The 13,446-nt window shown below is 41.0% G+C and overlaps 1 protein-coding gene and 1 long non-coding RNA gene across 5 annotated transcripts in view; one reads left to right on the top strand and one right to left on the bottom strand.

The window, feature by feature from the left end:
• Positions 1-13,446, bottom strand: part of iqsec1b (IQ motif and Sec7 domain ArfGEF 1b) — a 434,251-nt gene that overhangs the window by 115,626 nt on the left and 305,179 nt on the right. The gene's annotated exons all lie outside the window — the stretch shown is intronic.
• LOC129704827 (uncharacterized) lies at positions 9,565-13,100 on the top strand. The gene is made up of 2 exons (XR_008724785.1): positions 9,565-10,536; positions 12,674-13,100. It is a non-coding gene; the product is annotated as an uncharacterized LOC129704827 (long non-coding RNA).

The following is a 13,446-nucleotide window of genomic DNA, read 5'->3' as shown; positions in this document are numbered from 1 at the left end:
GCTGTCTGAGTGAAATTCACACGGTGCAAAGCCAATGTGATACAGACACACACCGCGATGAACAGGAAAGTTGGCGCTGTAATTAAGACGGTGAAAGCACAGTGTACAGGAAGGGTCACATAAGTCCTTTAAAAGAGGGAAGGAGAAGGGGGGAGACAACTTTTAAAAAGCCAGAGATACATGGCTGTGAAGCTCGGCAGACATTAACATTACCGGTCGGTTATCCTTGGTTCTGAAAACTACTGCTTATGTTTTTTTTCCCCCAATGAGCTAAATAAATTCACCGGTCTGTACCGGCTACAACCTACGAGAACCTTCGACCTCCTGGCAACCAACTAGGACGTCTTGATGACCCACCTATGGCACGAGCATTCTCGCTACTCTCCATGGCGGCTACATTCTGGTCGCGACCATGAAGGTGACAACCCAGCAAGAACCCGCGAACATGTGGCGACCATGTGCCAACCGCATAGTCTCCTGCAGTCGCCTAAGTCTGACGGGCCCATTGGAGGAATATTTGAAATGAACATACTCAGCTACAGAAGTTGAAGTTTCATGTTGGCTTCTTCCTCTGTACCCAACTATCCCAATGACCAGTCTTCAATCAGCTTGATTCATTGTACATGATATCTTTCATTTCTCTCACCGTATAATCAATGGACCACTATATTTGTGAATGATGAAACAGTCATTTTTATAACTCTAAATTCAATTACAATTAGATATTTAGAACTATAGTATTTATATCATTAATGAGCCAACACCTTTCAATATTAGAAATACCATGGCTACAAATTATATTAATAATATATTAGACCAAGTTCTTTCCCAACGCAATATTCCAGCAGTCATCTGCTCCCCCAATGTAATTGCAAGACAGCACATCCATACCACTTGAGCACCAAATTTAAAAGCTGCTTCGATAATGTTATGTTATTAAGAACGGCGTAATGTGCGGCTCAGTGGTGCAGTGGTAGAGTTGCTGTCTTACAGCGCCAGAGGCCTGGGTTTGATCCCGATTATGGGTGCTGTTGATATGGAAATTGTACTTTTTCCCTGTGACCACATGGGTTTTTGCTGGGTGTTCCGGTTTCCTCCCACATTCCAAAGACATGCAGGTTTGCAGGTTAATTGACTCCTGTAAATTGTCCCTTGTTTGTAGGATAGAACTTATGTATGGGTGATCGCTGGTCGCCGTGGACTCGGTGGGCCAATGGACCTGTCTTTATGCTATATCTCCAAGATACATTAAACTTAAGTATTAAAATGCACAAGGATTGTGAGAACGACACATTTGTGCTTAAAGATACACTCTATATTGGAAATCTACTGCTGTGAAATCTCCATGGGGAAGCCAACAATGCATAGAAAGAAGAACATTAAATATTCCACAATACTCTCTCCCATTGTAGAAGTTACAACATCAAGTGGCAGCCTTGGCAAAAGTGGCAAAAGTAGCAGCTTTGGAAGAAGTTTTGCTTGAAAGGTAGTGGCTTCCTACCACATCTCACTCCAAACTCACTGCTGCAACATCTCAAAGCACCAGACGGACGTCCGACCAGAAGAGAATTCAATTGGATGTTCGGCATGAAGGGGAAGCCAAATGTTTAATTGCGGCTGTTTTAGGCCTTGTGCTAATCACGTTAATATTTGGAAAATCAATCACAGCATCAATGTGATACTCTCAAATAAAATGGTGGAGCCATTATTGTAGAGTTAAGTAGCTCAAGAGAGATCGAAAACAATAAATCTCAGTAATATCCATACATTAGTTTATAAAGATTCAGAGATTTAAAGCTGCAATATGGTTAATGTAAGAAAAGCCAAACTTGGATTACATCAGCAATTTAAAAAGTTACCAATCATTTGCCTCCTTCTCCACATGTAAACAGAAGCCAGTATTGCCACTTGCAGAGTTTAGTAGTTGAAAGAAAGACAAGATCCTTCGATTATGTGGGGGAGTGTAAAAGGGCCCTAATATACTTAGTAGGCTTTAGTTTAAAATGATTAAAGGGTAAGTCATGTCTGAATCTTCCCCACTTCCGCTGCTAGTTAGTTGTACTATGGAAATTGAGATGCAGATAGATTCATTGTGGAGTATTCACATTGGGGTTGTGGTATCGGTATTGTTATTGGTTTATTTACTTTACCCTTTACTTTAGGCTTTAGAGGCACAGCATGGAATCAGCCCACCAAGTCAACACTGACCAGCAATCACCTGATACACTAACACTATCCTACACACCAGGGACCATTTACAGAAGCCAATTAACAAACCTGTACCTGTATGGAGTGTGGGATGAAACCGGAGCACCCGCAGAAATTCCACACGGCCACAGAGAGAACATACAAACTCCGCACAGACAGCACTCATAGTCTCCATTTGCTCTGTCATATGTACCGAGATACAGTGAAAGGTTTTGTTTGCATGCTATCCAGTCAAATCAAATCGTACCATAAATGAGGACAATGAAGCCATACACGAGTACAACATGTCGTGGAAAGAGAAACATACCAGAATATAGTTTTTACAACAATTTAGCATTACATTTATTTAAAAAAAGTCCAAGAGCCAGAATGAGATTGGCTGGAAGATTGAGACTACACCCAGCTTTTGAGAGCACCATGCAGAAGGCTGCGAACAGAAGAAAAGAAGCTGATTGCGCATGCTCTCAAGCATTTCCATCTACTGCGTGATGGGAGAGGAGGGAAGAACGGCTGGCCAGGGTAAAGAATGGTCGTTGATTATGTAGGCTGCTTTCCTTTTAGTTTTTAGAATTTAGAGATATAGCGTGGAAACAGTCCCCCCAGCCCACGCTGACCAGCGTTAAACACTAGTTTTATGTTCTCACAGTTTCACATCATACATACTAGGGCAATTTACAAAGCCAATTAACCCACAATCCTGCAGGTTTTTGGAATGTGGGAGAAAACCGGAGAAAACACATTGGAGAGCACCCGGAGAAAACACACATGGTCGCAGAGTGAACGTACAAACTCCATTCAGACAGCATCCATAATCCAGATCAAACTGCCGCTGTGATCTGGTCTGGTCACTCCCTCCCCCCTAAGCTACATATGTAATGCCCTTCTATGCATCAAATGCCTTCCCCCAAGTGTTCAAAATAATACAGCTAGAAATATCTAGACAAAATATAATATGCCAACAGTAGCTAGCCTAAACATAAATGGCTCCTACAGAAGGATTAGCTAAATCACGAAGCAGTGAGTAGGAGTGAGTTAGTCATTTATAGCTCGGCAACGTCATCAGTGGAATACCACAGATCAATGCTGGGATTGCAGCTGTTTACAATTGGAGGAAGGCAGCAAATGTACAGTAGCCATACTTGTAAACAACACAAACATAGGTAGGAAGGGAAGTTACAGAAAGATTAGGGATATGTTCAAAGATTAGGAGAGTGAGCAAATAATTTCAAACTGGAATATACAAGAAAATGTGAATGTTTATTTGAATGAAAAATAGTGGTTCAGAGAAAATTGACTAGAATGATACTGAATGTGGGGAGATTGTCCTCAGAGAGAAGGTTAAACAGGCTAGGACAGACCGGGAGTGTTGCAGAACAGAGAGATTTGGGAATACAGGTGCGTGGCTCTCTAAAGGTGTTGAGTCAGGTGGACACATTGGTGAAGAAGGCATTTGGCATGCTCACCTTCATTGTGTACAAAAGTTGGGACACCAGGATGCGGTGGTGCAAATCATTGGTGAGACCACACTTGGAATGCTGTACTCACCACCATTTAGTAGAAAAACATAACACTCTTAGCAGACTAGAATGATAAATGTTGAGAGGAGGTTTTCAATCGCAGGAGCATCTAGAATAGTCCGAGAATAAGCGAACAGCCAATTAAGAATAAGATGAAGATTAATTATTTTGAGGGCAGTGGATCTTTGGGAATCGTTGCCACAACGAGCTGCAGGTGAAGGATTCTTGGATAGATTTAAGTCCGAATTAGATTGATTTTGAAAAAGTAAGGGAATTGAGGGTGATAGGGAAAGAGTGGGAGAGTGGACTTGAGAAATGTTGGATGTTGGCAGCACAGTGGCACAGTTAGTAGATTGACACAAATCCGGGTATGATCCTGACCTCGGGTGCTGTCTGTGTAGAGTTTGCACGTCAGCACTGTCTTATGAAGAAAAACTGGATAGACTTGGTTTATACTCTCTAGAATTTAGGAGATTGAGAGGGGATCTTATAGAAACTTACAAAATTCTTAAGGGGTTGGACAGGCTAGATGCAGGAAGATTGCTCCCGATGTTGGGGAAGTCCAGGACAAGGAGTCACAGCTTAAGGATAAGGGGGAAATCCTTTAAAACCGAGATGAGAAGAACTTTTTTTCACACAGAGAGTGGTGAATCTCTGGAACTCTCTGCCACAGAGGGTAGTTGAGGCCAGTTCATTGGCTATATTTAAGAGGGAGTTAGATGTGGCCCTTGTGGCTAAGGGGATCAGGGGGTATGGAGAGAAGGCAGGTACGGGATACTGAGTTGGATGCTCAGCCATGATCATATTGAATGGCGGTGCAGGCTTGAAGAGCCGAATGGCCTACTCGTGCACCTAATTTCTATGTTTCTTTGTATCTATATCTAGCGAGTGGATGAGAAAGTGGGATGATAGAGATTTAGTGTGAACGGGTGATCAGTGGTCGGCGTGGACTCGGTAGGCTGAAGAAGTGGTTTCAATGCTGTATTTTCCATTCATTCTTGCAATCTACCATTCAACTGAGTGGCAAAGCAGGTTTGAGAGGCTTAATGGGCTACTGCTGTTCTCCAGTTCTTACTTATAGTTCTTAAAGAGCAGCTATTGATCAACATCAGGGAACTGCTTTCCCTTCTTTACATGCACTTTCTGAGGGGGTCCAGTAGGCCATAACTAAGACTACAAAGGTTTGTTTGTTATGCTGTTCTTACAATGTTGACACATTCTACAGTGTTTTTATTTCAATGACCTGAGGCTACCATCTAAACAGACCTTGTATTTGCTTTCATCCTGACTGTTCCTCTGCACCCTATATTAATTTCAACCAAAATATTCTCTCTCAAATCAGTAGGCATTATCAACCTATGACCCATTTGGTGCACCCTTGTTCACACAACACGACTCTTTGTGACAATGTCTGAATAACCTGAAATATTGCCAGTCCATGTCCTCCAGAGATGTGGCCTGACCCACTGAGTTATTCCAGCACTTTGTGTTCTACACAAGAGTCCAACATTTACAGTTCCTTGTGTCTCTCTTTGTGAAAATGTTTGCCGTTCCTTGTTTATACACTGATCAAATGCTAATATTGCTTTCAAATGATGCTTTCCTGATTATCTCTGTAGTTTCAGATGCTCTTGCATCAAGTCTTCATCAAGTGCATTTAACATGCAGATCATATTTTCACTGTAATATTTGAACTTCTCCATGCTCGGGCACAGTAAACCTGAGGTTGGAGTGTTACTCATTTTGCATCCTTGATGCTTCCATAGTATGTATCACTGATCTGATGTAGCTAATTTGGGTAGACGGTAAATAATCTGCATAATCACATATGATCTGTTACTAGGTTACACAGAAAAGCTGGAGAAACTCAGCGGGTGCAGCAGCATCTATGGAGCGAAGGAAATAGGCAACGTTTCGGGCCGAAACCCTTCTTCAGACTGATCGGGGGTGGGGGTGGGTGGGGACAAGAAAGGGAAAAGGAGGAGTAGCCAGAAGGCTGGAGGGTGGGAGGAGACAGCAGGGGAGCTGAGGAAGGGGAGGAGACAGCAAGGACTAACAGAATTGGGAGAATTCGGAGGGCAGGAGGGATCACAGATGGGGGACAGTTAGAGAGGGGATCTGTTACTAGGATTTGCTAATAGAAAATTATGATATTTTTTCATTCAAAACAATATTGCACCATGACTTTTGCAAAGCTAATTAGGTTCACCCTTTAAGAGTTGAAAATAACAAGTTTTTCTTCCAAGAGCAAGTCAGTCTTTCAACGATCTTGATGAAAATTACAATTTTGTCGTAAATTTCCACCATCTTCAAAATTAGATATATATTCAAAGATAATTTTTTTCACAATACCTGTACTATTTCCCGGTTATGATTTTAAGATAATGGACTGAATGAATGTTCAAGACTGTGATAATGTTATATTGTTGCAAAGCAGGCATACCACATGGCAATCCTGTCCAATATGACCACTTTATGAACATACATACGGATACAGATAGAACATCATGTTTATCACTATTCAATAATACATGTTTTTATATGATAAAAAGAATGGAGCTAAAATTAAAACAAGCAAAGCTCGAAATCCAAAATAAGATCAGAAAATTATGGAAGTGCATAGTATCAGAGGATAAGTACTGCGCTGTTTGGTGGATAAATAGATACTGTTTTCTTCTCTGTTCCTCTGTAGCGGATGAATAGGTATTACTTACAATAGTATGTGCACTCAAACCTGCAGTAATCGTTGCATTTTCCAGTGGAAATGCAGGGTAAACAACTGCTTGTGCTGTTCATTAGCAAAATACAGCCTTACAAAAGCTTTAAAGTGTTAAATCGGCATACTGTTCTGCAGTACATTATATCATTATTAGTTTTGTGATTTATTATTTGTTATTCCCATGCAAAGTTGAAATTACTATGTCATTATTTTCAGTTTTCAATCGTTGTTCCTCAAAGGTCCTTTTCAAAGATCGACTACAGGTGCACAAGTGTGCTATTTCTATGAAATTTAAATGTTCTTTTGTCAGGTTCTCCCTTTATTTTAAGTAGAGTTCCTCGTTTTTTTTAATATTTTCTTTTATTACAAGTACAATCATATGGCACCAAAGTGCCTAATATATATTTTCATATTACATTTTATGTACAGCTTCTTATTTTTTTTTTGTTATAATAAAGAAAGATAATAAGGAAAATAAATGAGATTGTAAAGGATAGAAAGACGTGAGATATATAGTGTGTGAAGAAAAAGAAAAAAGACGAATGAATGAAGAAAGTTGAAGAAAAGAAAATAGGAAAAAGAGAATAAGACATAAAGAAAAGTAAGGAGATCATTGTTTATAATCTTGACCATCCCTCGTCCAGTCCTGAAACAGTTAGCTTTTACAATTGTGTTGCACCCTATGATTTCAAAAAGACGACAAATGGAGACCAACTCGTTATGAATTGGTCTGATTTATCCATTAGGGGGAATCGCATTTCATCAAGATGTGCGGTGTCCAACATGCTTACAATCCACATTTTAAGCGTTGGTATTGATGTATTTTCAACTTCAGCAGAAGGCCTTGGGAGTCTTGACGTCAGGAAATGGTCCGAGACATTCCTGGACTTTCTCGTGGGAATGTGGGCTTTATGTTATGATTGGACGAAACTCGATGGGGAGACCTGAGGTAGTGACCACAGTGAAGAAGGGTATAAAGATAGAAAGCATCTCCATTTTCTTTGTGCCTCCAGGGGACATCAGAGGAGAGACACCTATTCTGCAGAATATGAAATTAATAAAAACACTTCTTTGTCTGAATTTGTCTCAAGAGCATTTGTGATTTTTGAATCTCACAACTTGGGGGCTCGTTCCGAGATCCAATACTCTAGACAGCTGACGGGAGTAGACGGACAAAGGGAAGGTGCACCCTGCTGAGTTCAGCAGTCTCAGACTCCTTGCTTGCCATCAGCTGTTTAAGCAGTAGTATCCGGACCACACAGAGACTCGGCAAAGAAGTGGGAGTAGTTGGAAATCGTGAAAAATCAATCGAGCAATTTCTGTGCACAGAACCCAGGTAGGAACAATGACTAATAAAGTACTTCCTGGGCGATTGTGGAAAGACCTTGTACGGGCAAGGCAGGTATGATGAACACTGTATTGAGAATATGATGAACATGGTATTAAGAATATGATGATGATAAATAAGGTAATTAAACACGGTGTTTAGAAAAAGGGAGGGGAAAAGGCTGTGGGCCAAATCCCCGCATTCTGCCCAATAGTCCGTTGGGGCAAATGCTGGACCCTGGAGGGCAGGAAATACCCAGGGGTTGGAGAAGCCAACATGATAAGGTATAGTCCGTTGGGACAAATGCAGAGCCGGAGGGGGCCAAAATACCCAAAGGAAAGAGAGACAGGGGCCGGGGTGGACGAAAATCACCCGGCCAACAGGACGGGGAGTCAAAGGGCAGAAGGGGAAGATAAGTTCGGTTGAAATTAGACCCCATTGGGAGGTACCTAGGAGAGGACCCTGAGGGGGAAGGGGGTTTGTTAAATAGCCTCCTTGAAGATTCTTTAGGTCTGACAAGAACAGTTAGATCAATTCCTTTTCACAGAAGTGAAAAACAAGTAGTAAAGATTATGTTGCAGGCAGTAGAAAAACAGCAAATAAGGAACAGAGAGAGACAGGATGATGAGGGAGTTACTCCCGAAATTAGCAGATAAGAAGACGGCAAAGGCCAGGGACAAGAGTGCAGGACAGGGAGAAAATATAAAATGAATAATCTATTTGAAGTAAGAACGGAACGAATGTGATTTGTATGTAAAAACCGGTTTGGAACGAATGGTTGTAAGATGAAAGGTTGGAATGAGCAAGTTGTAAAATTGAACACAGTGGCGGGGGCGAGCATTTCCACTGTAGTTCAAATTGGATTGCGAACAAGCTGTACAATTAACTCTTTGTATCCTCGTAACCTGAAAAAGGGAAGTTGTAAAAATCAGCTTTTGATTTTCTTTTAATCGTTTCTTGATGTTCTTTTAGATTTCTTGTCAGTAAAGTTAATTTGGAAAATTGTATCTAGTGTTAGGAATTGGACATTTAAAATAATGGTGAATATGGATTGAAATAATTGGAAATAAGTTAATTGATGAAACATGACCAGCTTTTATGGTTTGTTGTTTTATGGTAGACATTCAAGTTGAGAAACAGAGAGAGAGAGAGAGATACAGACACCGAGACACAGAGATACAGACAGAGAGAGAGAGAGAGAGAGCCAGGCACAGAGATACAGACGGTTCACCAGACTGATTCCTGGGATGTCAGGACTGTCTTATGAAGAAAGACTGGATAGACTTGGTTTATACTCTCTAGAATTTAGGAGATTGAGAGGGGATCTTATAGAAACTTACAAAATTCTTAAGGGGTTGGACAGGCTAAATGCAGGAAGATTGTTCCCGATGTTAGGGAAGTCCAGGACAAGGGGTCACAGCTTAAGGATAAGGGGGAAATCCTTTAAAACCGAGATGAGAAGAACTTTTTTTTTCACACAGAGAGTGGTGAATCTCTGGAACTCTCTGCCACAGAGGGTAGTTGAGGCCAGTTCATTGGCTATATTTGAGAGGGAGTTAGATGTGGCCCTTGTGGCTGAGGGGATCAGAGGGTATGGAGAGAAGGCAGGTACAGGATACTGAGTTGGATGATCAGCCATGATCATATTGAATGGCGGTGCAGGCTCGAAGGGCCGAATGGCCTACTCCTGCACCTAATTTCTATGTTTCTATGTTTCTATGAGTCAGACAGAGAGAGGAAAGACAGAGACACAGAAAGAGGAAAGAGAGAGGAAAGAGAGAGAGAGAGGAGAGAGAGAGAGAGAGAGAGAGAGAGAGAGAGAGAGAGAGAGAGAGAGAGAGAGAGAGAGAGAGAGAGAGAGAGAGAGAGAGAGAGAGAGAGAGAGAGAGAGAGAGAGAGAGAGAGAGAGAGAGAGAGAGAGAGAGAGAGAGAGAGAGAGAGAGAGAGAGAGAGAGAGAGAGAGAGAGAGAGAGAGAGAGAGAGAGAGAGAGAGAGAGAGAGAGAGAGAGAGAGAGAGAGAGAGAGAGAGAGAGAGAGAGAGGAGAGAGAGAGAGAGAGAGAGAGAGAGAGAGAGAGAGAGAGAGAGAGAGAGAGAGAGAGAGAGAGAGAGAGAGAGAAACAGAAGTAGGAGACGACAGGATGACAGATTATCCCTTGGGGCACCCATAAACTGAGAGGGCTAAAAAAAATTAAAAAAAAAAAAAAAAAATAAATAAAAAATAAAAATGCCTCACCCTATATCCCTGATGGGGAAGGAAATGGATTAGGGCTTTGGAGGAGGAGAATGTGGGACGATTATTGGCCATGAAAGATTTGAAGGCACCATTGGTAAAAGTAGTGGGAACCACTAAGTGTCAGATAAAGATGATGTAAATTGTTACAACCGGGCCGACAAAAGACTACAAACATGGCCGCCGCTCACAAACTTACCGGCTACAGCGCCATCTTCTGGTTGGATGCCGTCATGACCGAGGGTATGCAGGCCCCTCAGCAAATGTTACCCACTTAAGGTGAACCCCAAGGAACAAAGGGGAATGAAAAGGTGGAGAGTTGAAAATGAACAAGAAAAAGAAGGCATGTGGACATTATATTATGAACTATTGTGGTGGAAGTCATTCTTCTTAAAGTCAAGCAGAATTGAAGGAGGTGGTGGGATTGTCATTTATTTCCAACCCCCGATTCAGCAAACAGTTGGTCTCTGCGGTCAATGTCAATGAACAAAGCCCCTGGTTGAAAAGACTGAAATAAGTGATGAACTGACACAAGTGAGTCCTATGAGGGAACCAAGCGGGGCCAGAGAATTACATGCCAATAATACATGTCTTGGGGAACTTTTCCTCAAAGTCCTATCAGGAGTGAAATTAATCTGGAGATTATAAGCCCTAACTGGACTGGGGTCCCCAAGAGAGAGAAAGGGATTTAAGGAAGGATGTCAAGAAAGGCCAGGATGAGGTAGGTTTTTTTAATTAGATGGGAAAGGCAGAGTTGAAAGTTGAGGGGGAACTTCTTTACTCAGAGAGTGGTAGCTGTGTGGAATGAGCTTCCAGTGAAGGTGGTGGAGGCAGGTTCGATATATGGTTATATGGTATACCCTTAGAAAGTATTTGTTGATGTGGACAATTTGTTGGTTTGTTCCACAAGTGAAGAGAGAGAAATACTTCAGAATATAAGACAGCAGATGATGACCTTGGGAAAGGCAGGATATAGTTCAGACTAGATTGGGAATTTTGAAATTGTATGGTGAAATGGAAAAAGTACATGTCAAAGAAGTTAAATTAAAATGCAGACAAAGCAGCTGAAACAGCATCTGGAAGAGATGTCCAGGGTAAGTCTGAATCGATTTAGGTATGAGCACTGTAGTGTCGTTTATGTTGAATAAGGTAATTAAGAGGTTTGGTAAACCTACAGAAATCAGCTTTGACAACGGATTGTTTTCATTTGATGAAAAGAATAAATGGAACATTGAAGGTTAAAATAAATAAGATTTGTGTAATGCTCTGCCATTGGCACTGAAGAAATGTTGCATGCAAACTAACCAGCAGGTGACACAATGGAGAAGTTCCTGCAAGGGACCGAGTTTGGAACAGTTACCGATTAGAATTTAAAAAGTATATGAAACAGTTAATAATGATATACAAGTCTATTTATGAACAGGTAAAGTAAAAGCTGTCGGAGATGGACCAGGAAGAAGGACCCTTTAAACCTGAAGACAAGGTGTATGTATGAGTTTTCTAAATCACCGACCGATGTTCGTTTAGAAGGTTGAGATACCTAGTACGATTTCAATAATTACATGAGGGCTGGCCCACAGGTACGAATAGACAATAGCCCTGAGGTAATTGAACAGGAGGACAAAGAAGAGTAGAGTTTTAACAAGAACTTGTTTGACATCAGTGGTGGGAAATAATGGAAAGGATACTAAAGACAATATTATAGGAATTTGGACAAATAGGGTAGGATTAGGAAGAATTAGCATGGATTTGTGATTGTGACATTTGACTAATCTTGATTTTTCTTAAAAGAGGTTATTAGGAAAATTGATGAGGTTAAAGTGGTGAACTTCAGTAAGGCCTTTGACAAAGTTCAATAAAGGAAATAAGGTTGGTTAAGAAGTGGTTAGTAAGGAATAGCAAGATGGATTAAAAGTGACTGTTGGGAAATGTCAGAGAGTAATGGTGGATGGATGTTTATCAGGTTGGAGGTCAATGACTAGAGGGGTACCTCAGGGATGTGTGTTGGGACCACTGTTGTTTGTCATGTGAATCAATAATATGGATGTTGGTGTGGTAAGATAGATTAAGAAGTATGTAGATGATACTAAGATACGTGGTGTTGTGAATAATTAAGTAGATTTAAAAAAATGTACAGAGAGATTTAAGTCATTTGGAAGACTGGGTTGAAACATGACAGATGGATTTAATGTTGATAAGTGTGAGGTGATACAACTTGGCAGGCCAAATTCAAATTAGACTTACATGGTAAATGATTGTGAATTGAGGAATGAAGTTGAACAGAGGGATCTAGGAACAACTATGTATAATTCCCTGAAGGTGGAATCTCGTGTAGAAAGGATGGTAAAGAAAGATTTTGGTGTGTTGGCCTTTATAAATCAGAGCATTGTGTATAGAAGTTGGGTTGTAATGTTAAATTGTACAAGGTATTGGTGAGGTCAATTGTGGAGTATGGTGCATAATTTTGGTAGGCATAATTATAGGAAAAAGGTTAAAATAGAGAGTACAGAGGAGATCAATTAGAATGTTGACTGGGTTTCAGCAACTAAGATACAGAGAAAGGTTGAACAAGTTAGGTTTTTATTATTTGGGAAAGATAGAAGGAATACCCACCATGGTAATGATGTTTTCTTAAGGAACTGTTTACTGGCAGTATCTCATTCTATTACAGAATTAAAAACCAAGGAGCTGTTGGCACAGAGTCCCCATCTCGACTTGCCAATCCATTCTGTGAAAGCAGAGAACTGGGATCTTGTAAAATCATGGAAGGAAGAAAAGCTGCAACCAAAGTGGACTGGACCCTACCTTGTGTTATTAATCACCGAGACAGCAGTACGAACAAAAGAAAAAGGGTGGACACACGCAAACCGATGTAAGGGTCCTGTGGAGGCCCCACCGGACAATATCAGCCCGTAGACTGTGCGTGAAGGGAAGGAACCATTGACTTTGTGCCTATTCGGATGTTGTATTATTCCCTGCGCTGGCCTTCAGAACACAGTATGACTAGCGAGAGGAGGATAGGGAGGCGAAGAATCTGCTGCTAGCACTAGAAAAGGAAGATATAGTATAATTCAAAAGATGCGTAGCAAAAAGAAAAATGGTGGATTGTGAGAGAAGGGTTAATAGGGATGGTTGAATTATACTAGAACTCTGAAAAATATAACTTAGAAAGAAATGAGCTTATCCGCAGAAGCCAGACTGCTGGTAGAATAAAGTAACAATATACAGAACAGAGAGAAATTCTAGATAAAAAGTAGCAAACAGATAACAACTTCAGCAGAAGGCCTTGGGAGTCTTTGACGTCAGGACATGGTCCGAGACATTCCTGGACTTTCTCGTGGGAATGTGGGCTTTATGTTATGATTGGACGAAACTCGATGGGGAGACCTGAGGTAGTGACCACAGTGAAGAAGGGTATAAAGATAGAAAGCATCTCGATGTGCT

This window comes from Leucoraja erinacea, chromosome 16 (assembly GCF_028641065.1).
Source record: "Leucoraja erinacea ecotype New England chromosome 16, Leri_hhj_1, whole genome shotgun sequence".
Classification (NCBI taxonomy): domain Eukaryota; kingdom Metazoa; phylum Chordata; class Chondrichthyes; order Rajiformes; family Rajidae; genus Leucoraja; species Leucoraja erinaceus.
This window is presented reverse-complemented; position numbering and strand designations above follow the sequence as displayed.